This window comes from Rana temporaria, chromosome 2 (assembly GCF_905171775.1).
Source record: "Rana temporaria chromosome 2, aRanTem1.1, whole genome shotgun sequence".
Lineage (NCBI taxonomy): Eukaryota > Metazoa > Chordata > Amphibia > Anura > Ranidae > Rana > Rana temporaria.
In genome coordinates this window covers 484,987,112-485,013,511 of record NC_053490.1, presented here as the reverse complement: position 1 = coordinate 485,013,511, position 26,400 = coordinate 484,987,112, and positions in this window count along the sequence as shown.

The following is a 26,400-nucleotide window of genomic DNA, read 5'->3' as shown; positions in this document are numbered from 1 at the left end:
AATTAAAATGGTAAAGACCATACATAACACCAATAAAATAATCCCAGAGGATTATCCAACGGATACCGGATCTCGGGTTCGCTGTGGTGTTACCCAGTCCACAGTGTTATTGGTTGGCCTCATCACCATGACGCCACCACTCCATTATACTTGGTTATCACCTTTGAAATTACCTTTTCACCATGCCAACATGTGCTCCCAGCACATGTCCCAGATGGGCTCCATTTTTTGGGGCACCCTCTATGCATACCTATTCCCTTACATTCAAGATACTTCCCTATACGTCTGCCTCCTGGCTGCCACATGGGACTCCTTATGGTTCCCCCGCCTCCCTCCCTTGAGGGGTCCCCTTAGACATGCTTCTGACGAAGCGGCTATCGCCGCGAAACTAGTCAAGACTAATGTCGCGACCGTCAACCCACAAATTTTCCCCTCTCTGGGATTATTTTATTGGTGTTATGTATGGTCGTTACCATTTTAATTTCTTTATTGTGTCCTTTTTGATTCTGTATTTAATAAAATCATATTATCTTATATTTTCAACTGTATTTTTGTCATCCAATTTACCAGTACCGCAATAGTCCAACTGTGCCCCCCCCCCCCCTTGTTTGGCTCTTTGGCACTGGTTAAAGCTTGTAGAATGAGTTTTCTCACTGCCCTAAGAGACTGCAAGACCTCTGACCCTCTGTCTGGACAGTGCTGATTGGCCCTGTGCTGATTACATGCATCCTCCCAAGAAAAAGAAAACTCTCTTGCAATACACACCAAACTGAGCATGTTCAGCCTGACTCGTGTCCCAGGCGATCGCCTACAGGGAGGGGCTGCAGAAAGGCGATTAAGCTATTCGCCTTAGCAGCCCCTCGGCGGAAGGAGGATGCCAAAAAAATTACATGCCAAATGTGGCATGTAAGGGGGCGAGGAGTGGATTAAGCGGAAGTTCCACTTTTGGGTGGAACTCCGCTTTAAGTATAAGACCACCTTAATGGAACTATACCAAGCTTTATCTATCTATCTATCTATCTATCTATCTATCTATCTATCTATCTATCTATCTATCTGTCTGTCTGTCTGTCTGTCTGTCTGTCTGTCTGTATGTCTGTCTGTCTGTCTGTCTGTCTATCTATCTATCTATCTATCTATCTATCTATCTATCTATCTATCTATCTATCTATTTTATTTATCTCTATCTCTATTTATCTCTATCTATGTGAAGTGCTTCTGTCAGTCTGTTAATTATCTCCAGCCATGTTATTATTATTTTTTTTCCACCTGGATGGGTTGATAAGGCTGGGAATAGCACCATATAGAAGCCACAGGAGGATGTTTTGGCTAGATGTGAAGCCTGTCGTCTGGTTTCCAGTAGAGCTGAGATGAAACAGTGTGTGATCACTTAATCTTGTTAAATGTTGCACAAAACTCTAAGAGTATTAGACCATGTATTTAAATGATAATAAACCCTACAGTGGAAAGTGATAGAAAAGTTCAATTTTCTCTTTCAGCTACCATGGCATCCCATGGCTATAGATATAACCATTCAACTAGCACTACTTCCTGGGAATGAAGTTGGGGGGGGGGGGGTTGTCAGTTGCAAACAAACAGTGTATATTTAAATACAATACTTTCATATACAAATACATATGGACTTTAGAAAGTTGCTTTCGGATGAAGAAAAACTCCAGACGATAAAAGCTTTTACTGAGCATCTGTCAAAGTGTGAAAAATGCAAGATAGTTATTTTTTTCCTGACATAACACAACAGCAAAAATATGTAAGGTTTAAGATTGTTTATTTAGTCATCCGTTTCTACTTTGTGGAGGCTCTAGCTGTGGGCAGTGCCCATACGGTAATAGGGAGAGAGTGCTTGCTAGTGCCCCCGTGAGTATAAGCAGCAAGTGAGTCACTATATTCCATTAGGTCTTCTCCAGGTACGCTGGTAGGGTAATTGGGCTCTTCCCAATCTGTCTCTGCTATGTATATTAGTGTTGTAGGAAAATCTGATTATTAGCTTATCTCTGTTGGTGGGGACTAATGTGAATGGATCTATGTACCCTATATAGTGATATGTAATATGCCAGTGCTTTTTAAATACTGAAAAATAAATATTTAAAAATGTTCTACTTAGTAGTACTGCATAGTGACTGCTCTTCACTGCTCCTCTCTCTCACTAGAAGACTCCTTACCTGAAAAACCTGAAAATGCTATTTGTGTGGCCCAGTGGCATTATCTCTTCAATATAGCATACAATACCCACTGCACACTCTATTCATCTCCAGTGTAATGTAAATGAAAAACAGCTCAAATCCCCACCCATCTGTCACGCCCCTCGGACATGTTTCACCCACATTCGGCTTAATCATAGAGGTCTCCGATGTTGTAATATTTTCTGAAATACTGACTCAAACCAAGAATGCAGGTCTGACCTCACTTGCTATATATTTGTTCCCAGTTTATGATTCAGAATGTATTGTAATGTAGCGCTACCCCCAAAAGGGCTCTTTGATTTTTAGGTCTTTCCCCCCTTACCAGGCAACAGAAATCTCCACATTCCCTCCAGAGGCTCAATTATTAGCTCAGGGGGATTTAGTTATGTTTTGTTTATTAAAAAGGGATGAATTTGGATAAGGAATCGGGATGCCCATAAATAAAGAACTTCAAATAAACACTCAAGGACCTGCCAAAGCCTCTGGCTACTTATGAACTGTCTCTAAATGCGATGCCCGCCCGTAGGAGTGATGGTACACCTAACATAACAATAAAGTCTAAAAAATAAGCCCTGGGGTGTGTTGAATGAAAAGAACTCAGTCCCCTGAATCCAGAAAAATGATGAGTGGCCTCTCTGCTGCACAGGCTAGTTCTGGTTCCCTGGATGTCTGTACCTAAGCATAGCTGAGATGGAATTGGCTGAAGGTGAGAGGCTTCCCACCTCTTGGTATGTCTTTCTGTCCTGGTCTTCCCTCTTTCCCCCTGGGGGCAGAGCCCCCCAGCATAGGGGTCCCTCTGGACGACTAGACCCTGGACTCTGCACACCCAGACTGCCAGACTCCCGAGTATTTATAGGTTGTTCTCCTGCCTTCTGAGTCTCGCCTCCCCAGGGATTGGTGGGAGCTCCATAAATATTCAGGCTGCAGCCTATGTTCCTTCACCCTCTAAGTTTCAGAACTACCTAGAGAGTTCTAGAAGCCAGCAGAAGGTAACAGATCACACAACCTTCGAAGCACTGCACAGTCCTAAAAATATGTGCTCCTCTGCCTACAGAAAAATAAAACTAGGAGGGTGATACAGTAAGAAATACAGTAAGAAACAGCCAAGCAACCAGTACTTTTAAAAGGTGGTTTACGAGGATAATCTACATAATTCTCTCAGTGCAGTTTTCTTATACATCTCTTTATTACTTGTCCTTTTACTGCAGTAAAATAGCAAATTGAAATTTCATTTGTGGATATTTGTTATCTATGTAATGCAGCTCAGCATGTCTTTAATAAGTCAGGCCTCGTACACACGCCCGAGGAACTCGTCGGAAAAGACACATCGTTTTACTCGACGAGTTCCTTGTTAGGCTTGTCGAGGAACTCGACAAGCTTGCATTGCGTACACACGGTCAAGACAAAATCTCCTCGTTCTCAAACACGGTGACGTACAACACATACAATGGCAGGGGAAGTTCAATTTCACTGGCACAACCCTGGGGGCTGCTTTTGCTAATCTCATGTTACTGCGTGTTAAGTAAAAGTTTGTTAAGAGACGATTTGCACTTTTCAGTCTGTTACAGCATGAAAAATGTGTTATCTCCATTACAAACGCTACTTTTACTCCCGTCTCATACTTTATTCTGAGCATGCGCGGGTTTCTTAGCATACACACACTCGAGTTTCTCGTCGAAAACCAGCCCGAAGAGGAAGATGACAAGGAAATTGAGACTCCCGTCGAGGATAAAAAGAACTTGTTCTCTTTTTTTCTCTGGTACACAAGTGAAATAAAATAAAGTCCATATGAATAAATGTATCCCAAAGGTTCCAACAAAGGGGAGATAAGACAGAGATGACAGAGAGTTCTCCGAATGGGTGATAAGAAGTCCAGACACAATCCTGTGAATAAGTATGACTGATGAGAGTAGCCTCCACCACTTATGTCCTAACTGCTTACCAAAACGATAAATCAACAGCGCATGTTAATCAAACAAGCCAAGCCAAGAGATTACACTCACATGAAATGCAGATAAAAAGTGCATGTAAACTGTAGCCGGCCGGCTCTGCTATCCACTCGTCCTTCCGGATAGACAGCGTGGTACAACTCGTGGTGACGTCAGCACGCCGCTCCTCCCTACGCCGTTTCGTCACAACAATGACTTCTTCCAGGGCCCCTGGAAGAAGTCATTGTTGTGACGAAACGGCGTAGGGAGGAGCGGCGTGCTGACGTCACCACGATGACTCTCTGTCATCTCTGTCTTTTCTCCCGATGAAAAACGTACACACACGACTTTCTTGTAAAAAAAAAAAAAAACTTACACACGACCGTTTTCCTCTGCAAAAAAGCTTGATGGATTATGTCGAGTTTCTCGGTCGTGTGTACGAGGCTTAAGACAGGCAGTACCTTTAGGAGCATTTGCACATTAACCAGGTCTATACCATGAAAAGTGAAAGCACAAGAACATGCATTATGCAGTCTATCATGCTTTTTGCTTTATTTTAACCCTTTCATCCTGCTAGTAACACACATTCTGTCCTAGGATGACAACATTCATTCACTGTGCTGTATTTGTAGAAAAGCGGTGTTGCCACACTAGGACAAAAAACAGAACACACCCCCTTGTTTTCACCCCCATAGCATAAAGGAAGGTGTTCTGTAGTCTACAGAGGAAGCAGGAACGAATTCAACTGATAATAGTAAGCAGAGGCAAACAGCACATAAAGCTCATAAATGTTTTATTTATTTTTATCAAACAGTAATAATAAAACTTTTTTCAAATTCCATTCTTTATTATTAATATAATTTTTGTCAATTCCAAAGTTCCATGTTCTAAAAATGAAAATACATCAATATACCATGACATGCAAGTCAACCCACCAACAGACATGCCCCAACCCTGACATACTCTTCAGTCTCACCAATTTCTCTTAGTCATTGGGCATTTTTCTGTGATGCTAACTGTGAGTGGATAGAGTTTTTTGTGTTTTTGTAATTATGTAAAGTGTTTCCAGCAATATCACATGGTGGCGAATTTTTCCAATCTTGTTTACTATACATAATTATTTCCATTTCACAACAAATATACTTAATCTCGGTAATCAATTCTAGTACAGATGGGGTTTGCTTTGACCTCCAGTGTTGTGGGATTACTACACAAGCTTCATTTATTAAATGCCTATGTAAGAAAGTCTTTATATGCTAGGGAGTCATTCATGTTATATAAATGGAGGAGATGCACCTTCAGAAGTCCCATCCCCATGACTTGAAATACCAGTCTGTGTTTTTTCCTCCAATAAGTTTATAGTGCCCCACAGGACACAAGACCACAGAACGTGTGATAATGTACCTACCTCTGTGTGGCATCGCAAACATATTTGAGAAATTTGAAGATCCATTTTTATTTATTTTTATAGGACTGTTATTGTTCTGTACCAATGTGCCAAAATTGTATAGTTTGTTTCCTGGTTGCAACTACTAACAGAGTTTTTATGAACCATCAAGCATACACCTTCCCATGAATCTTCAGTAATAATTATATGAAGCTCCATTTCCCACTTATGTTTAAGAGATAGAGAGAGGTTTCAATCTCCAAGGAATGACTAAAACCAAGATATGACTTGTCTAGATAGATATGTTACCAAACATGCATTTTCGAAGTGAGTATTCTTTCTTGCAAAATAGCAAACCCTTCAGGGGTCATGAAGATAATGCTTGACCTGGAAAAAGATCTACCAGGGAATGGGGCAGGAGTAGAGCCTGAGGTCCGCTCTATTCAGGAGTGCCTGGTTTCTGAAGAACAGTTCTATCCTTAAATGACATTGGGCAACACTGTCTCTGTAATTTGGTGGTTTCTCCAAGGTGGAAAGTAAGAAACTCCCATTAGAGGGGTCAGATCACTAATAAGAGTGGGAATAGCTGTCTTCTAGCATAAGATCAAAAACTATTTTGTTGTGGTACCAAGGAAGGGAACATTTTTGAGGTGGTCTAGAATATCTCTGACCTTTGTCCAAATGATAGAGCATATAGTTAGGGTCAGCCAACCTTGCTCTATGCCAGTCCAAAACTTAGAATGGGTGTTGATATGCAAATTCTTGATCCTAGTAAGGTGTGTGACCTGATAGTACTTTCCTATGTTCAGAATATCTAGTTAACCATTTACGTTAGAAGCCTTTAGGAAGGACTATTAAAGTCTAGGATGTTTATCAAGGCAAACAGAACAAGAAAGATCAGTGTCTGCCGGTTTGGTAGGGAGCATATTCATTATAAGAAATACTGCTCTGTCCAAACATGTGAAACAAACAATCCTTGCTTTATTAGGATCAGATTGGATTATCAAAATTAAACTGAAATAGCTTAGAGGGGTCAGATGGAAGCTTTATGCCTAGATATAGCACAAAGAAATCATTCCATTTGAAAGACAATTCTGATTTCAGCCTCACCAGCCCCCCCCCCAAAGCGCGTGATGTTTGGTTGACATTTAGAGGCTCAGACTTAGTATAATTGATTTTTAAATTAGACGGGATGCCATATTTCTCAAATATATGTGTGAGTTTTCCAAATGATGTTTGCACATTGGTTAGGAGGAACAATATATCAAATGCCTCTATTGTGTACACTTGTTCATTAACGTGTACTCCCTGAATGCTGTAGTCTGCCTGCACTAGTTTGATAAATATTCTAGCGTAAGGATAAGTATTGTCAGTGACAATGAACAGCCTTCATGTGTGCCATTCGTTATCAGGAGTTCATCCGACAAAAAGCTGTTGGTTCTTACTCTGGGCTGTGGGAGGATGCCACAAAACTTCTGCAGGTATAAAGTACAGGTATAGTATCTAAAGGTGCAAGCACATACCTGCAAACATATTCCAAACCTTTCCTGTTATGATCAAGTGCCAAATGTAGGTAAAGCTTCTGTATTTCCTATTAATGCCATAACTTGACTAACCCTTCAAGCCTCCTACACATTGCTATTGGTCAGTAAGACTGACCATGATAGTGATGGGCCAACAGAAATGGGAACATTTTTTTTTACATTTATATATGAAATACAATAACCTTAGTGTGGAATATCATGTAAGTAAATATAGTTATACTAAAGCAAATCAAGCATTACTTTCTGGTAAATGTTACAATAATAACTCTAAATGTGTACAAACTGAATATATCCTATAGTTTTTCTTTAAGGGTTTACGTTAATTTAATTCCCCATCAACTTTGATCAGTTACTCTAACATTTCTTTGTGACATTATGAATTGTATGACATTATTTCTAATAGGTTTTTCATTAATTAGACTAGGAAGGTATAACTTGACACATTTATATCAGTTTTTCTATATCATTAATTATGACTCAACTGTTGGCACAATAATTTGAGCTTTTCACAAATGTAAGCTTCCAAGATGTATTATTCACAGTTGTCAGACAGAACATGGTGCGTTTTCTCATTATGCTTCTTTAAGTAGAAATGCTTATAATCAATGTTTTAGTTTACTATAATTAAAGACTAAATGTTGGGTCTTTAAGTAAAGTAGCATTTGTATTTTATTTGTCTCAGAGAAAGTTATAATTGTGGTCATACTAAGCTAAAATGCCTTTACGCGTTTTCCTTTAATAGGAAACTCAGATTTCCTGCTTGGATTATCTATACCAAAATCAATTAATTTGAAGCAGGGGCGTTGCTAGGTGGAAAAAAGACCAGGGACTTCAGCCGGAAAGTCCAAGGCCGGAAACCGGGTGGGGGGATGTATATGTGACGCAGGATTATTTTTTTTTGGCTGGGCTGTGACCTACCTGACCTACATACACTGACGGTAGTGACCTACATACACTGACCTACCTGACATACACTGACCTACCTGACCTACCTACACTGACGGTAGTGACCTATATACAGCGGTGAGTGCAGTATGTGGAAGGAAGCAGGGAATCAGCACTTGGAATAATATGCTATTGCAGTTCTTGGCACCTGAATGATTTATAAAAAATTACACACTTTATGATATTTTTCTCTATAGCACTTGAGAAACAAATTGCACAATTAATTGATATATATATTTTATTTAATTATTCTTTCACATAGCACTTTGTATTGTTTTGCACAGATGTAGCACATTTTGCACATTTATTGATTGCATTGTAATTAAAAGTATTACTGCTTGATGAATAGCAGCTTAAGCTCACGGTCACCCATACTTTACAGCATTTAGTACCATCGGGAACATATGCTGGCGATATTCGTGGGTGCAGTCAGAGCAGCTATTGCAACCATTTACAAAAGTCAACAGCACAGGGTATATACATACATACATATAGTGACCTACCTACACTATGACATTAACATACACTGTATGACCTACCTCAGCCGTGGTATGCGGTGTCACAGCAGGCAGAGACAGTCATTCCGTCAGTTGTCAGAGCCTGAGGAGAAGCCAAGGAGGAGAGGAGAGCCGGGGAGCCTGGGAGGAGAGCCAGGAAGCCCAGGAGGAGAGCCGCCCACCAGAGCGCCAAGCGGGGATGTGGCTCGGCGGCCACATTGTAATTCCTGCCTTCTGGAGCCTGCAGCGCCTATGATGGACGTCACACATCCCGCGGTCCCAGCATTGGACCAGTGGGACATCCATCATAGGCATTGCGCAGGCTCCAGAAGGCGGGACCTGCTATGGTACTCGGCCGCACTCGGCCACATTCGGCGACGCTCAGGATCAGATGGGATAACAATGGAGATCGGCAATGATGAGACTCTGGGCTTTTCGGGGTCACATTCATGGTTACAGCCCCCCCCCCTAGCCAGCCCCTACTGACGCCCCTGCTTTGAAGGGTTACATCCTCTATAATTCATATTTCAGGTGGCATCTGTGTAGACAGGTGCCTAGAATGCTATGGTGTGTCAGCCCTTTTTGGTCCATGGTGCTTCCTGTAAGGGCATATCTATAGGCTCCAGGAGGTTGGGTCTAGGTTGTTGGATATGGGAGTTGGACAGGGACCATACACAGAGATGTAAACATTGCATCAAGAATGGGGCTGCCCCTCAGAAGGACCCCAATACAGGACTAAAGGTTTATGCCATACCACCACTTGCTGGGAAGTAACACAACTTAAAGATATGTGCCCAATAGCACAATAGCAGCGTAGCACTTATAAAAAGAAGTGAATGAGTATTGCTCACACATTGCTTCACTCATGTAACAACTCAAGGACTGTATTGTGAAGATGTGATGGAACAATTGATCCTTATGTTTTTAACTCAAGTAAAGGAAGTTTTGAATTAGTTACAATGATTGACTTTTTTTTACTAGGGACGAGAGTGAGCGTGTGCTCCTACAGTGAATAGGAACTGGGAATGGAGTGTAAAATCTTATGTTCACCTCTGGGTACTGAAGAGTGGAATATAAAGGGAAGGAGGAACAGCCAGCTTGAGAGAAGAGGACATGGTGGTGACATCCATAGGAATAATGAACTGGTGTAGGTTTCATAGAAGGGTTGAATTGGTGGCTGTATGGTTTGCCCTTTTTAGAGGCAGGGTCTCTATCCTAGAGCACAATGCATAATGGGACTGTCCAAAGGACCTGGCCTGGACCACAGTGTAAAAGAGCTGGTGGAGAGAATCTGTGCACAATGCATTATCTCTGAAAATGTCTCTGTAGTCAATGTTTGGACAGGTATCACCGGCAAGTGAATGGACATTATCCTTTCGGTTTTAGGCCCAGTGTGGAAATATGTCCTCTGGCCATGAGGTGTGCTAGATGACATATGAAGAAATACCACCATGCTAACACTTAGTGAAAGTATTCATATAAGATTCACAGCATGCAGTTCCCACATGCTAACATCTGCATAGGCAAAGCACAAGAACTCAAGTGGATCGATATCTCTGCATGTATATCTAAGTATTCATGTGCTTCATGGAAATCGCACAGAGGTTCTACTCTTCCTGTATTCTAACAAATGTTATATTTTGAGAAATACAACAATAAGCTTGGGTACAACCTTTTATAGAATAAGTAAAAATCCAAGGCCGACAGATCACATTTCTGGAGTTTTCATGGATAGATTTAGCAGGTGTTTCTGTCAGGTATTTTAAATTCCATGCATATACGTGAAATCTCGCTCCTGAGAAAAGAAGTCTCTTTTTTCAATTATGAATATATAAGACCATCTTATATGTATGATACCAACAACTAAGCTGTCAATTCTATCTGTCCAGTAGAGGAGAGTGAACTGCTCCAGGCAGTGAAGTAGAAACTCGATACAGATCAGGCCAGGTCACTCCAAACATATTTGTACAACTGGCCCATCTTCTTTTTTTCCAAACTGGTTCACTCTGACTGGTTTATTTACTAAAGACAAACAGACTGATCACTTTGTAAGGGATGTTGCTCTTTCCAGGGGAATTTTACTCAGAACTTAGTGAATGAGGTGAAGTTCTACTTAATTCCATCAACCAATCATGCACAAGCAAAATGTATTTCCTTATTTTCCTTGGGTATTCTTTGTAAAGTGAAATTGCACCACATTCACTAAGCTCTGGGGAAATGTCATTGCAAGGTGAACAGTCTATTTACATTTAGTAAATCAACCCTCATGACGTTGTAAAGGCAACTTACAGCATTCATATTTAATTGTTATTTTTATTTGAGAACAGTTATCCTTTTAAGGGAATGTGTAAGGTTTTGTACACATTTTAATTATTTGGTATATACAAGTGAATCTCCAAAAAATTTAATCCCATCAAAAAGGTAATTTATTTCAGTACTTCAATTCAAAATGTAAAAACTCTGAATGCTGTTATTTTTTTTATTTATTTGGCCCCTTTAAGTCTTCAGTAAACCGGACATGACATCACTTCTGGGTTACTAGATCTGAGACCCGATGAAAGTCTATTCCAACTTCGTTCGGGTCTTAGGCCTGCCGGCGGGCTTGCTGGATGGTCGCTTGGACCTCCTGATTGGACCAGAGAGCCCGGGCGAGCCGCGAAAGGTGGCGGGAGGGGGGTTGATATCCACTTCTGCTCCTTGGGATAACAGCCGAGCGGCTGCTAGCCACACTAATTGTTATTCCAAGAAAGCCATCCAATTGTTCTAAAAAACAATACCGGGGTGATGTGTGCAGATGCATGCATCACTCTGGTACAACCCCTTCAAGCCGAGGCTGCATATTTGCATACAGTCGGCTTGAAGGGGTTAAGGACCTTGTGAAAATGTAGGAGAAAATTACATATTTAGAGGGACCAAATGTCCCCTGAACTATTCAGCCATCATTGCTGAAGACAATAAGTCATAGATATTCCTAGGTCATAGTTTGTGCCTACACAGCAGCTGGGAGACCTTAAGGAAAAGTCACAAGGCACATCATTTTGCAAGTGTGCATGTATGGGCTGTTTTTAACCGCTTGCTGACCGCTACACGTCAATATACATTGGCAGAATGGCAGCGGTGGGCAAATGGACATACCTGTACGTCCCCTTTAAGAAGCCTATCGGCGGGAGCATGTGTGCCCGCCGTGATCTCTGTGATCATGCCTGCCGGCCCTGCGAACTCGATGTTCGCCGGCGGCCCACGATCGTGTCACAGAGAGGCAAGACAGGCATTTCCCTGTTCTGCCTAGGGACAGGACAGTGATCTAATGCTCCCTGTCATCTGGAGCAGTGATCACTGTCGTGTCACTTGTAGTCCAGCCCCCCTACAGTTAGAATCACTTCCTAGGGCACACTTAACCCCTTCATTGCCCCCTAGTGTTTAACCCCTTTCCTGCCAGTGTCATTTACACAGTAATCAGTGCATTTTTATAGCACTGATCACTGTATAAATGAAAATGGTCCCAAAATAGCATCAAAAGTGGCCGATGAGTCTGCCATAATGTCGCCATCATGTCACAGTCACGATAAAAATCGCAGATCGCCCCCATTACTAATAGAAAAAAATTGCCATAAATCTTTCCCCTGTATTGCGATTTTTATTACCAAAAATATGTAGAAGAATATATATCGGCATAAACTGAGAAAAAAAAAAATGCTTTTTTAAAAAAAATTGGGGGTATTTATTATAGCAAAAAGTACAAAATATTGTGTTTTTTTTTTCAAAATGTACGCTCTTTTTTTGTTTATAGCACAAAAAATAAAAATTGCAGACATGATCAAATACCTCCAAAAAATAAAGCTCTATTTGTGGGAAAAATAGGACGTCAATTTTGTTTGGGTACAGCATTGCACGACCGCACAATTGTCAGTTAAAGCAATGCAGTGCCGAATACCAAAAAATGGCCTGGTCATTCGGCAGCCAATTCTTCCGGGGGTGAAGTGGTTAAAGCATATGGTCAAGATATCAAAAAATCATATATTCATATGCACATTGTGATTCTATTATTTATAACGTATTCTTGTTAATCTTAAAAATCTCAAAGTTTGCAAACTAACTTTGTGAAGAATCCACACCTTTATTTCCCTAAATTCTGCAATGCATATTCACTATGCCCTGCACATATAGCAAGAATTGTGCTACAAGTTTGAAAATGACTTTCTAAGCTATTGCTAGACTTGTCAGGCATCACAAGTTTGTTGCACAATTGCAGCAAGTCCGCATAGCATGACTCCAGATAAACTTTCTTTGCAAACATTCTGCAAGTTCTGGTTCAGTTATTTTGTGCAATAGTCATCCCGCCACAGGGGTCACTGTGACTGAATTTTTATGCTGTAGACTTGCAGAGCTCTTGCTATAGACTCGCCACTGCAACTTTGCTAGAAAAGTTTACTACGCAAATTTAAAGTGTATAATGTTAACTTACTATATAACTATTTTATCTTGCAATTTCATTGTTTGAATTAACCAATCCCCCAAAAAACTTTGGGATTTAAGGTGAGCCTGTGCTTTGCTTATGTACGATGAAGTAACGGGTTTATTAGAATATTTGTAGCAGGATGTAGCCCCTGTAATTGGGATCCCCTTTTTAGTGGTAGGCCCTTTCTATATTTGGGAGGGAGGTGCCCAGTATTTTAATGGTAAGAAGAAGAGTTGTACATGGAGAGCACTATGGGTACAATGTAGAGGAGATGAACTGACAATGGATATAATAATGTTTGGGCTTTTTTTTTAAATGTCAAAAACTGTTTGTAAATGAGAAGGGGGTGCTATTTACCCTTTATTCTTTCACATGGGACATTATCCAGGGCCCCTTTTTGTTGAAGAATCTAGATTCTAAAAAGTTTCTGGCTGGAATGCTGGCCTGAACACTTTTGCATGGAGTTTCCATATTCACTCTGTGATTGCCTGGGTTTCCTCATGGCGAGACGGTTTGAACACTTTAAAGACATTCTGGTAGGTCAATTGTTCCTTGTCTAAATTGACCCTAGTGTGTGTGCATTTTTGCATGCATGTTTGATAGGGACTTTAGATTGCAAGCTCCTTGAGCGCAGAGACGTATTTAAATGTACAGTATGCAAAGCACTGTAACATTGTCTGCACTATATAAATACCTGTAATAAAAAAAACATTTACCTAGTAGAGGTCCCACACTGGGCCTTCTAGCTTTGAATTCTGATCCTTTAAACCAGTTTGTTACTACCAATCATCACCAGTCCTATAAAGAAGAAACCCAACCATAGTTGCACTATTAATAAACATACTAATAAAATAAAGTTTACACTGACCTTCTGTTTTATAGACTAACAAATCTGAGCTGATTGGAAAAAAACAATAATAACACATACTGTAGTTATCTGTGCATTTAGGCCCGGATTCAGAAAGGAGTTACGTTGGCGTATCTCCAGATACGCCGTCGTAACTTCAAATGCGGGCCGTCGCATCTCGCGCTTGATTCATAGAATCAGACACGCCTCAATGTTGCCTAGATACGAGCGGTGTAAGTCTCCTACGCCGTCGTATCTTAGGGTGCAATATTTACGCTGACCGCTAGGGGCGCTTCCCAAGACTTCCGCGTCGAATATGCAAATTAGGTAGATACGCTGGTTCAGAAACGTACGTCCGCCCGGGGCATTTTTTAACGTAGTTTACGTAAGGCTTTTTCCGGCATAAAGTTACCCCTGCTATATGAGGCGTACGCAAAGTTAAGTATGGACGTCGGGCCAGCGCTGAATTTTCCGTCGATTACGTCGTTTGCGCAAGTCGTTTGCGAATAGGGCTGTACGTAAGTTACGTTCACGTCGAAAGCATTGACTATTTGCGGCGTAATTTGGAGCATGCGCACTGGGATACGTTAACAGACGGTGCATGCGCCGTAAGTCAAAAACGTCATTTACGTGGGGTCAGCCTTTATTGACATACAACACGCCCACTGCCTGGATAATTTGTATTATGCGGGCTTACGCCGGACCACATACGCTACGCCGCTGTAACTTAGGGTGCAGGTTCTTTCTGAATACAGAACCTGCCTCACTAGGTTACGGCGGCGTAGCGTATCTGAGATACGCTACGCCCGCACAAAGTAACGCCGGGCTTTCTAAATCCGGCCCTTAGTATCCATACATTAATCGACATTTCTAAATCATACTAAGGTAATGGAACACACAAGGAAATGCTTTGGCTAACACCTCTATTTTTTCAGTGATACGCCTAGGTTTGCTATACCTACTAAAGTAGCCCACAAAATAATGATAATGAACAAGTAATAGCATTCCAAATCAACAGGATGCCAGTTTAGTCTTGTAACATTGGTTACAAATGATTTGTGATTTGTTGCTATGAGTTACGGCACCTTACCTTGCTCAAAACCTTCTGCATATGTATTTGGTAGAATACATTGCAATTTTTATTTGCTATTCAGAGCAAATAGTTTTATCCCTGGGCTGGGTAATAGATGCATTTATCTTCTATTTTAAAGGCCACATAAAGAAATGCATTTGTTTTCTTAGAAGTCATAAATATCTTCCAAATAATCTTAAGTGTCATCAGTTTTTGTTAAACGGGTTCTTTTAAGCAGCAGGAGCCTCTGTGTAATATAATATACAGTATGAATGAGAGAGATTACTTCACATAAAATCAGAAGATCATAAAACACTGACATCTTTGTTCAAGGTCATCGAATCGCACCCTGTTACTTACCGCAAATACTATTGTAAAGTCTGGAGTGCGCCATTAAGACTTAGAGCAAGCTTTGTTCCTTGTGCCATGCACTTTGTACCAGACTTGGATATATGAGCAGTGCTTTCAACTGATGTGGAATGATCAATTCATAGGAAAAAGAGTAGGGGAAAAGCTTTCAAATCAAGATGTGCTTTAAGTGGTATAACAACCTATATTGTAATGTTTCCAATATATTTTATATATAGCTTTCATAGTCCTTGGTGAAAAACATTTATTTTACTTTAAGGCTCCTTTTAGGTTGGGCATTGGTAAGTTTAATGACCTGTCAGGTTATTTTATCTCCCAGAGACCCAAGTGGTGGGATTTCTCTGTTGCACTTTGTGTTTTCACCTCCTCCTACAGTGCAGGTATCACTCTTTCTCATCTGGGCCCCTGATGATTATTTGAAAACCCAGTAGCTGAATAATACCACTATAAGTTGTCCTTGAAAAGTTTGCAGAGTTATAGTAACAAGGGCAATTCTTTCAACAATTAGGGAGGCATTATACAGTGCCTTGCAAAAGTATCCCCCCCCCCCCCCTTGGCTTTTTACCTATTTGGTTACATTACAGTCTTTAGTTCAATGTTTTTTTATTAAAATCTGAATTATATGTGATGGATCAGAACACAAAAGTCTAAGTTGGTGAAGTAAATTTAGAAAAATATATACATAAAACTATTTTTCAGGAATAAAAAAACTGATAATTGGCATGAGCCTTGTATGTATTCACCCCCTTTGTGTTCAAGCCCATAAAAAAAGCTCAATTACCTTTAGAAGTCACATAATTAGTGAAATGATGTCCACCTGTGTGCAATCTAAGTGTCACATGACCTTTCATTACATATACACACCTTTTTGAAAGGCCCCAGAGGCTGCAACACCTAAGCAAGAGAAACCACTAACCAAACACTGCCATGAAGACCAAGGAACTCTCCAAACAAGTAAGGGACAATGTTGTTGAGAAGTACAAATCAGGGTTAGGTTATAAAAAAATATCAAAATCTTTGATGATCCCTAGGAGCACCATCAAATCTATCATAACTTAATGGAAAGAACATGGCACAACAGCAAACCTGCCAAGAGACAGACGCACACCAAAACTCACAAACCGGGCAAGGAGGGCATTAATTTAGAGAGGCAGCATAGAGACCTAAGATAACCCTGGAGGAGCTGCAGAGTTCCACAGCAGAGACTGGAGTATCTGTACATAGGACGACAATAAGCCATATGCTACATTGAACCAAAACTAAATTTCCCAAACGGCAAAATTCAGCGTCACTGAATACAGTGAGCCAGAAGAAAATGTACCTAATCCAAGCACCTATCTAGGAGGGTGCTACACTAGCATATAGCAAACTTCCTGTCCACCCATCCTGTTTTAAAATAAAAAAAGTCTGTTTGTAGGTGGTCATATAATTCCAATAGGAACCTGTTTTAGGTATAGCAGCAGATGTACTAAAGGAGTTGAAAATATCCACACAATAGATTGTCTAACTTATCCAACAATTAATCAGTCATGTGAAGATAAAAAAAAGTAAACAAGAATTTGACCGGGTGTGAGTGCTTTGGGCTGTATCTGCAGGTAATTATTTAAATGTCACCAAGGGGGTGTGATGGGGCTGGGGCCCGTTGTATAAAATTTTCCCTGTGGGTACAGCTAGGTATTTGGTAAAATTCTCCTAAAAGACCTTAGAACAATTTGTGGTTCTTGTTTTTGATGGTTCATTGGTATTTATTTCTTGCTTTTCTTGGTTTTGTGATGAATAGCTCCTATGTGTGGTCTGTTTTTTAAAGGAGTAGACTATCAGGTTGTGTCTTTGCAATAGAGTTGCAGAAACCTCTTCTGCATTAAACACACATTACCACAGCAGCAGCACCAGTTGCATCCTGTTGGAAGGCAACATGGTTTAATATTCACTTGGTGAATCAGGGAGATGGCCACCTGGTGTGATACAAGCTTTAAAGAGAGCAATGGCTGCCAGGATGATTAATGACAAAGATCAAAAGATCAACAAGCTCCTGGAGATTATACATGGACAATGCTGCCCCTGTAGGCCAATATGATATATTACAAGGACTACCGCTTGGCAATATCTCATTGGATAGGAGGCAAGTGGGGGTGGTTACGATTGGATGTGAATGTTTTGAGTAAAATGGCTCAAAAGAGATAGTCCTTGTCCCTTTTTCCCTCGCTCTGGATACTGGCTTGGGCCTAAGCTATGAGGCTCAGGCTCTCTTTTTTTGCCATCTTGAGCACAGCCAACAAGTCTATCTAGAGGATGTGATAAGTATCTTTGATGTTTTGTTATTGTTATATGCTCTGTATATTCTGCTGTTTAGTGTGTGATTTTAGAATATTCCTATTTTCTTGGGAAATACATGTACGATATTGTTTTACTAGCAGCAGTGTGTGTGTTTTCATAACTAACTTTACATTATTTTGCTTATCAGAATCTTAATAGACTAGCTAATTATAGGCTTAGACAAGTTAATATGCATGCAATAGTTATATAGTTTATATTAGATTGTAGATTATTGTATCATTTACTTCACATACTAAAAAGACATAAAATAGGTGTTGGTGACCTGCTGTATGCTGTGGTTCTTACCAATGGACTGTAATGATGTATCCAGTAAACATACCATGCAGCAGGAAGAGCAGGTAAACACACACCTGGAAGTGTGGAATACCTGCAGCAGCTGGGGAGCAGCAGAGGAAGGTATTAAAAGAAAGTTAAAGAGGAACTGCCTTTTCGCTTCCCCCCTCCATTTTTTTCGCTGCTTACTTTTGACATTCTTCAGCACAATAAGCACACTCAACTAGCCAGCAGGTCCAGCGTTGAGCCGCTGGGATCATCCATTCTACAGCGGCTGCACGGGTCAGGCTCCGCCATGTTGCCGGTACAGTTGTCGGCTCTTCCAGCTCCAGGTGCCACTCACCCACCCCCTCTCCTTTTCTGAATGAGACTACACTTCATGCATCCCAGGAGGCACCGGGGACACCACATCATTTGCGTAGGAGAATTCAGGAAACTAGTGGGCGGGCAGAGCCTTTGATGGAAAAAGAAACAGGTAAGTAAACATAAAAAGAAAGAGAAAAAACATCCGATATCAGCGCCACGGAGGGAAGCAGTATGGAGAGCAGGAGAGTGCCTGGGAGGGGGATTGTGAAGGTCCACTTTAAGTATAATAATAATAATCTTTTAGAGCTCAGGTTTCTGATACAACTGACCTTGTGGTGACAATGTAATTTTAATGTGAACTGTCAGCAAGGGTCAAATTAAGTATTACATATTGTACCTGTAATAAAAGAGGTTCTATACTTACCTTACTGGTGGCCCTCTTCGTTGCTTGCTGACCACTGCAAGTATTTCATACTATGGATACATGTGGAATACCTGCCCTCCCACTGCATGCCGTGATTTATTTTGCTGCCTTGTACATCACTACAGGACATGCCAGCAAGCAGGAGGAACCATTATGCCTCGTACACACATGGCTGGACTTTCCGAGAAAAAAAGTTTCTCTGAAAGTCCGGCCGTGTGTAGCCTCCATCGGACTTTTTTTGTGGGAAGTCTGACGGAGACTTCAGACGGACTCATGGCAGACTTTTGCACGGTCACTACACTACGTGTAGTGGGGAAAAAACATATTTCACTCATCTGGCCGGTCAAATAATTGGAGTGGTAGGTGAGCTCTGAAAAGGTGGCTTTTCATTACATTTTTATTTTCATTTTTAGAAGTAACCGCATGTGCTGAAAGAAAATCTCCACTTCATTTATTTATGTCATTAAACATGTACTATATTATCTGCAACCATCTGATTTCCTATACCTTACAAAAACTCAATCAACAATGAAAGTTAAAAAAATAAAAGTGACAAATCTCAGTCAGATCCAATATACAGTAGTTTATCTATTCTATCCAAGCCATAATTCTATCTGCACAGTGGAATTGTAGATATTTCCTATCATCCATTGATCCGATGACATCACAACCTCTCTCTAAGTGCCGCTGGCTCCCGCCACTATTCAACAGCGCAAATGAGGTCGCCCTGTTGATTCCACCTTGAGATTACTCTATAATTTTCCACCATTTTCTCTCCTTTTTTCCGGTGTCTCAGATGAGTTTAACCTTTTGGCAGCCTCACAGTAAGCAGAAAAATATAGAAATTCAGAATACAAATAGTAGGGTTCTAAGTAACATGCAATTTATTGAAGCAAAATATACGATAGTTTAGTGACAGATTAACTACACTATTTGGAAATCAGCATGCTGTCCTGCTTGCCAGCTATTTCAATTGTTTCTGGGTAATTTGGCACATTTCTGCTTGGTAGTGCTATTTCCTCTCGATCGACTTAGAGATTTGATTGTTCCCAAATGTGCAGAACGTGTCCAAACATCGCAAGTGTAATGAATATCAACTCAGAGGGCTATAATTCAACGTATCATCTAATAGAGGCAATTGAACATATTGGAAGAAGACGGCATGGGTCTTTATCATCCCTTTTTATTTACAGTGATCTTTTGTATGTTTGTCATATTGCCGGGATTGGGGGAAGATTTATGTCCTTTAGTATACAAGTCACATTATACACCTATTTAAAGAATAACTCCACAGATTACTGTCTCTGAAAATGACCATAAACTGTAATCATTTCTAAAGAGCTATTTTCTTCTGTAAGATTTTCAAAAGGTTCTTCAGTTTCTTTCCACTTATGGACGGGATATTTTTGTAGAGTTTTCAGTTTAATATGTTGTTGAAGGGCTATGACAGGTCTGTACCACTATTTGAAATGATCATTGTTTATATACAGTGAGGGAAAACCGTATTTGGTCCAGTTTGCCCATTGACAAAGAAATGATCAGTCTATAATTTTAATGGTAGGTTTATTTTAACAGTGAGAGGTAGAATAACAACAAAAAAAATCCAAAAAAACACATTTCAAAAAAGTTATAGATTGCTTTGCATTTTAATGAGTGAAATAAGTATTTGACCCCTTTGCAAAACATGACTTATAATTTGGTGGCAAAACCCTTGTTGGCAATCACAGAGGTCAGACGTTTCTTGTAGTAGACCAACAGGTTTGCACACATGTCATGTTTGCAGATTCTCTCCAAGTCATTAAGGTTTTGAGACTGGCATTTGGTAATTCGAACCTTCAGCTCCCTCCACATATTTTCTATTGGATTAAGGTCTGGAGACTGGATAGTCCACTCCAGGACATTAACCACTTAACCCCCGGACCATATTGCTGGTCAAACTAGCACATATGTCCAGAGGGTCAGTAAAGCAGGGTATAAACCACTCTCAGGTTTGGATCATCAGCTGTGATTCACATGGAGATGACTCTTGCGTCAATCGGAGAGGAAATCCAGAGATCGAATTAGATGAATAATCGCTTCCAGGAGTACCCAATGTGGGCAAAAACGTTTAGACCAATGTGTGGGGATGTAGAAGAGGAAGAAAAAGGCACATAGCGTAATTCTGAAAGGTACCAGTGTTTAATGTAGGTAAAAATACTTACATTCTAAAAGGTGATCAGCGCTTTCAAATGTACAAAGTGGTAGCGGTGGAGTCTCCCGACGTGTTTCGCATCAAATAGTGCATCATCTGGGGTGATCCCCCACCACTACCCTCCACAGATATAAAGGCAAGATGACCCCATGACCAGGAAACCATCCCCCGGGTGTCCGTCAATTAGAGGTCACTTCCTGTGATAGAATCACTCTATTTGGCCACAGGACTAATTAAATTGAATATAAAACCCATAGAACATGTGAATGTTAGTATAAGTATGCAGCCTATAAACCAGCATCAATATAAACCATAATACTATTTCCCCATTGTCTAAGCTTCCTGATATGCGTGTATGACCTCCGGAAATTTGTCCCAAGCCTAAGTCTGGAATTGACATGAACAAGGGGTCACATGACCGGGCATTCTTGAAACTGTATATGCAGCATAAAGGAGGTGATATGGAGATTACGCGGCTCCAACCAATAATGAGCAATGGGGGTGGGAAGACATGTACTGAACTCAATTGGCCCAGACATGACGTGTAATGTGCGTGACGCGCAATGCGCACATCATGTTGGCTCCACCCCGTCACATGGCTCAACCCGCTGTGCGTGTCAAGCCTCGATTCCATGTGCCAGATGCGTTCCAAGTGATGGGCGGAGGAAATGGAAAACGACATAGACATGCCCCTCCCAATCCATCTGACTACACCACACCATCAAACACGTGATGCGCCTCAAGCCTCGGCCACATCAGAAGAATTTACCCCCTTCCTGACCAGAGCACTTTTTGTGATTCGGCACTGCAACACTTTAACTGACAATTGCGCGGTCGTGCAACGTGGTACCCCAACAAAATTGCTTTCTTTTGGTGGTATCTGATCACCTCTGCGGTTTTTATTTTTTGCGCTATAAACAAAAAAAGACCGACAATTTGAAAACAAAAACAAATTTCTTTCTCAGTTTAGGCCGATATGTATTCTTCTACATATCTTTGGTAAAAAAAAACTGCAATAAGCGTATATTGATTGGTTTGCGCAAGAGTTATAGCATCTACAAAATAGGGGATATTTTTATGGTATTTTTATTAATATATTTTTTTTTTTACTAGTATTGGCGGCGATCTGCGTTTTTTTATCGTGACTGCAACATTATGGCAGGCACACACTTTTGATGCTATTTTGGGACCATTGTCATTTATACAGTGATTAGTGCTAGTATAGTGTAGTGTAAATGACACTGGCAGGGAAGGGGTTAACCACTAGGGGGCGAGGAAGGGGTTAAGTGTGTTCTAACTGTGGGGGGATGGGCAGCAGAACAGGGAAATGTTTTGTTTACACAGGCATCTCCCCATTCTGCAGCTCCATGACACAATCGTGGGACACCGGCAGACGTCGAGTCCGCGAGTCCTGCGGGCACGGTCACAGAGCTTGCGACGGGCGAGTGTGCCCAGGTACGTTGCTTTCCCCAACCAAGCCATTCTGCCGACGTATATGTTTGTGAAGCGGTCGGCAAGTGGTTAATGTCCAGTTTCTGCTAAGGAATTATATCAAGAAGTTGACTAATGTAAGAAGGCAGAATTGGGAAATACCTGACAGATTTCATTATAACACACTATAGTTTTTGTAATTACACCATTAATAATTCCTTACAATTATTTTTTACTAAAAGGTAATAATTAAAAAGGTCACTCACATATTGTCAAATTTACATGATGAATTCTTTTTTTTCTTAATATTTTCAGATAAAACGTACATAATTGTTTAACCCGTATTCATGAATTATGGACATTAAAAATAACCTATGAAAATAATAATGCATCTTTACTAAAAAAACTTGCCAGCATTATAATTACTGTAATTAATTGGATATATTTATAGACTCCTGGCAAAGCCATGATATACATACACTGAATTCCTGTAATTATGCTTTATTGGTCTATTTATTTAGCAGGAACTGCAGTTAGAGTACACCTGTTCTAAATTCAAGTAAAATACACTAATGCTGGGATGAATTGCAGAAATCATAAGGTTCCTCTGCATGCCTTTAATTGTGGCAGTAAATCCCAGGCAGATACCAACTTATTATTATCCAACCTCTTAAGCCGTGTACACACGATCGGTTTGTCCGATGAAAACAGACCGATGGACTATTTTCATCGGACAAACCAATCGATGTTACAGTTTTTCTCTATTGGTTTGGCTCATTTCTTGAAACAGAAATGACATTCTCAAAACTCTAAGATCATTTGGCAAAACAGTCTTACAGTTCAGCACAACACTATAACTCAGGTGCAAAAGCTCATATCTCTCCCAAAACTGTTCACTCTTGCTTCAAAACCGTATTCATTTCCCATATAAAGAGTCAGTGCCCTCAAAATGGCAAATATTTTTCTCAATTGCTTTGGCTCATTTCTTGATACAGACCGGACATTCTCAGCTCTCTTGGTACTTTTTCCAAAATAACCTGGATGGTTCGGCACAACACCATGGTTCACCTTCAGAAGTTCATATCTTTCCCAAAACAGTTCACTCATGTGTCAAAACTAAATTTCTTTCTCATTCAAATAGTCAGTGCCCCCAAAATGCTTCATCCCTTTGGCATTGTGTAAGCACTGCAAGTCAAAATGTTTAGATGTTTTGTCTCTATGGCAGAGGACCATTGAAATATCTAACTGAATACGATTGTGTATAAAACTGAAAAAAAAAAAAAATTGGGGGAAGGGTCGCCTCCAAGTTTTGACATCACACACTGCACTCATACTGCCAAGGAAAAATTACTTTACAGTATTGTAACCATTATCATTCACACACAAAGTACCGTATTTATAGGCGTATACTGCGCACTATTTTGCCCTAAAAATCAGGGCAAAATCGTGGGTGCGCGGTATACGCCGATACCCGCTTTCCCGCCACGAGTTTGAATACTGCGCCGGCATATACTGAGCGCAGTACACTCGTGTATCTTTGGGCAGTCTCGGCGCCTCTCGCGCTGACGTTCTGAGTGTACAGGACGTCAGCGCGAGAGTTGCCAAGCCTGCCCGACGATACACGAGTGTACTGCGCTCGGTATATGTCGGCGCAGTATTCAAACTCGGCGCGGGAAACGAGCGGGGAGGACGCGAGGACGCCGCAGAAGGACGCCGGACCCGACGAAGAGGACACCCGAAGCCGCAGAAGGACACCGGACCTGACGAAGAGGACACCCGAAGCCGCAGACGGACGCCGGACCCGATGAGGCCTCGCAAGACACCAAAACTGTAAGTAAAAAAAAGGATTTGGGGCAACTTTAGGGGTGCGCAGTATACGCGGGAGCGCGTTATACTGCGATAAATGCGGTAACTTCCATACTTCAGAGTAAAAAGAAAATGTATACAGCATAATATATACGGAAATATAAATGCACAAACATGAAACAAGGAAAATTACATGTAGCCTACAATGCTGTAAATAAAGCTGGAGTTTTACAACTACTGTAACATCTCTTCACTGGTCGCTGTCCTCACCCTCCCTCTCCTGTCCACCGTCCTCACCCTCCCTCTCCTGGGCACCGTCCTCACCCTCCCTCTCCTGGGCACCGTCCTCACCCTCCCTCTCCTGTCCACCATCCTCACCCTCCTGCCCATCCACACGCTGCTGTCTGTCTGGCCACAGATTTTTGTCAACATCACAGCGTATATTCTCCCTTGCGATGCAACGAGGGAAGAAACGGCGTGCATGTTGCAACCATCCCCTACACTGATCTCCTGTAATATCCTCATAGGCAGCGTCCATTGTATGGAGCAGGGACCTCTGATCTTGAGCCCGATGCTCATACACTCTCCACCTCCAAGCGGAGAAAAACTCCTCAATAGTATTGAGGAAAGGAGAGTACGGTGGTAGGAACACCATATCCATCCTTGGATGAGCAGTGAACCAGGCCCTGATAAGCGGGCCATGGTGAAAATTCACATTGCCCCATACAATTATATTTTGTGGTAGGTGAGGCCCTATGAGACCTCTCTCATTTTCAGGGATCAAATCCAAATGAAGGTGGTCCAAGAAGATGAGGAGCTTCTGTGTATTGTATGGGCCAAGACTGGGGATGTGAGTGGCCACACCATTCTCAGAAATGGCAGCACACATAGTTATATTGCCCCCTCGCTGGCCTGGGACATCCACCGTGGCCCGGTGGCCAATAAAACTACGGCCACGTCTTTGGCCCTTGGCCAGGTTGAAGCCAGCCTCATCCACATACACGGGTATGTGAGAGGTCTCGTTTCCTTCCAGTGCCATTATTCTCTACAATAGAGTAAAAAAAGAAAACATCAAATCAGTCATACAGAAGAATCATACACTAGAGTTACAGACAGCTACATAGGAATGTTCTATGTTCCACAAATTCAATATACTACTGGCCAGTATTCCAGTGGTTCCAAACCTGGGGTACATGTTCTTCTAAGAATTGGGGACCCAGTCGAATACTGGGGCCCCCGCCACAGCTTTAAATTTTCAGGGCCAACATGGTCCCGGAACCAGGAACACCGCGTGGCACGCGCACCCCTGTCTGGTAGGCCATCTCGCCCGGGGGCCGTGATGTGTGGTCACCCTAAAGGTGGGTGCCACCTCAGGAAAAGAACCCCGCCTCAATGGCGTCTGCTCCAGAAGTATCCCCCAGCATGCCCCGCGAGAGAAACTCCCTCCCGATTGGCTGCTGGCAAGAGGCACCCCAGCCTGGACTTCACTGTCGCCCCGGGGTGGTATGACACCCCAGCAACCACAGAATGGACCCGCAGCACAGCCCAGCTGAAACAGAGACCCTTTGTAAAATTGCAATCAGAGTCAACTACACTCTGATTATCCCTTAACTTTTACAGTAATAGCACCGGTACTTGGAAGTACACAGGCGCTACATCTACAATATTTTTCTTGTCATTGATGGTATCATACGTAACATCCCACTGAGGTAAGATACTGTTATACTGTAGGCCTATCACACACACACACTAAATGAATATGTAAATGAATAAACATATTTGTTGCTCTATGTCCTATACATTATATAATTCCATCATTGATTGTGAGGCCATGGCTGATGACATGGTCTATAATTGTGGCCCGAATTTCATCAGGGACAGCATGGTGTCTTCGTGCTCCTCGGCCTCTTCCCCCTATTCCACCACCACACACCCTTACTCCTCCTCCTCTTCTTATTCCTCGAGCAGACAGTTGCCATTGTTCATTTACTTGGCCAGGTGACTCCATGTTCAGAAATTGTACTGTTCCTGCATGGTCAAGCTCTATATATACATGTTTGGCAGCATTCACAATCATGGACAGCACCTGTCAGGTACAGTAACTAAACATACTGTTTGATTCGTCATCTGAGACCAACTCCAACTCCTCCTTCGTTAGTCAAGTTCTAGTTGCACCCGACTGTCAATTGCTGTAATCATTTTATCAAATGTTCCAAGAGATTCATATATGGTATTCATGGTATTATGTTCCTGAATAATTTTGACAATTGAACAGACTATTGTGCATGTGATGACTTAAACAATGAAATGACGCTGACACGTTTTGGAGAGAACGACCATTAGACTGAAGAAATTACTATCAGTTTAGATCAACAAGATCTAT